Source organism: Tamandua tetradactyla, chromosome 10, assembly GCF_023851605.1.
Source record: "Tamandua tetradactyla isolate mTamTet1 chromosome 10, mTamTet1.pri, whole genome shotgun sequence".
NCBI lineage: Eukaryota > Metazoa > Chordata > Mammalia > Pilosa > Myrmecophagidae > Tamandua > Tamandua tetradactyla.
In genome coordinates, this window is record NC_135336.1 from 54,076,510 (window position 1) to 54,078,528 (window position 2,019).

The following is a 2,019-nucleotide window of genomic DNA, read 5'->3' on the forward strand; positions in this document are numbered from 1 at the left end:
CACACTATAAGGAAGTTAAACTAGCACACTGGAGATTAAGAGTCCCTGTGGAGCTAGCACCACCTGCCAAACATGAGAATGAGGGCTTCTTAGATACAGCACCACTGACTTTTCAGCAGCATGCGTGATTCCAGGCAGGAATGCTGCTGCATTAGAACTCAAAAAATATGGCATTGGCTTTGTTACCAGATAGTAAGTTGTGGCTGGGAAGAAAATTAAAAATGTATTAATGAAGATAGGAAATGAGCAAAGAGACCGGAGGAAGAGGAACTGATATTACACAGTTGCAGAACAATTGGAAAATGCAATGATTGTTATAAGCTGGCAGATGAAAACGGCACTTAAGGTACTTGTGGATCTAGATCAAGAGATCCCTAGAGAGACTTCCTTCAGTGTTAATTAATTTGTTTTAGTTATGTATGATAAGGCATAGGAAGACAAGGATGACCTAAGAAGTAAAGGTACAGTTTATAACAGAATTTAGGTTATGTGAAAGGCCCCGGATGTGCTGGGTCAGAAAGCAAAACACTTTCTTTTTGTTTGCTTGTTTCTTTAAGCAACAGAATTTTTTCAGTGTAATAAATGGACTTAGGAAATATTTACTCACAGTGTGATATTCGTTAAGACCTCTGAAAAATTTAAAGGGTTATCTGAGAATGACGGCATCTAGGAATATGCCTATGTATGGCAACAGCCTCAACCACAGCACAAAGGAAACAGAAGCCTGTCTTGAAAAAAAAAAGTGTGGATACGGCTATTTGGGCACGGAGTGAATGCCAATCATATTAATGGGAAACCTTCAAAGATTGAGGAGATTTATTTTCTTGAAAACATTCCCAGCCTGAAATAAAAGGGTCAATAGCAGTTAGCAATGAAAAGAGGTCTCTTAGTCCCAAATGTCTTTAGACAGGAAAGAGGCTGACAGAGCTACTTAGCTGAAAATTTAGTCGTTTCTTATCATAAAGAAAATACCTTTCAAAAGATAAAGTTAGGAACCCCAAAGGTGGAGCTAAGAGCTGAAGAGAACAGTGGATTTGAACTACAGTCAGGTAAATTAGCAGAACAGGGAATTGGCAACAAGTCTTTGATTGTTCTTCAGAATTGTGAAACAATAACTGCCCTGTCCCTATCCTTCCCCTTTTTCAAATGGGAGTATTTATTGTGATTATCTATTCCTGTTTCCCCAATGTACATTGGAAGTGTGAGGGATAGATAACTTTCTTTTTGAGTTCACAGGTTTCTGAATGAAGAGAAGTGCCCCAGGAACATAATAAAAGGGCTTTAACTGTATCTTGATCAGATTTCATGATAATAAGGCCTTTGAATTTAGTGACTTAATTGGATGATAAATTTGGGGATCTTGAATGGCTGTAAGCGTACTTTGAATTTGTAGGTAAGGTTCAGACTGTGGTGGTTTAAATATAGCAACTATGTCCTTGCAGCTCTTCCCTGAGAAGATGGAATCTGTTTACCTACCCATTAATTTGGTCTGTGCTTGAGATTTACTTTGACTTATAACATGTGACAGAAATGACATTGTGAGTTTCAGGACTCTGCATTTCTTTCAGGGCCCTTCTTGGTTCTTCCTTCATCCACTTGGAATTTTGAGTTAGAACTACCATGTAAGCTTCCTGGTCCAGTTTATTTGAAGATAAAAGGCTACATGGACAAGATCCAAGGAAGCCCCATCAATAGCCAACATCAGCTGTCAGACATGTAAGAATATATAAAACCCTTCATTCAATCTTACCTTCTTGCTGAATGTAGCCATAAGAGTGAACCTGTGCAAAACATGCAGAGAAATCACTTACCCATCCCACCAAATCATGAGAAAGAATAAACAATAAATTGTTGTTTAAAGCCACTAGCTTTGATGCAGCAATATATAACTCATATAGGTACCCTTTCAGTAAATATATAATTATTCTTTAAATTCAGCTTGATGTATTGACGTACTTAGAAAATCTTGGAGTAAACGTCTTTTGTTTTTAACATACTGACCCTTGAAAAATTTCTTTC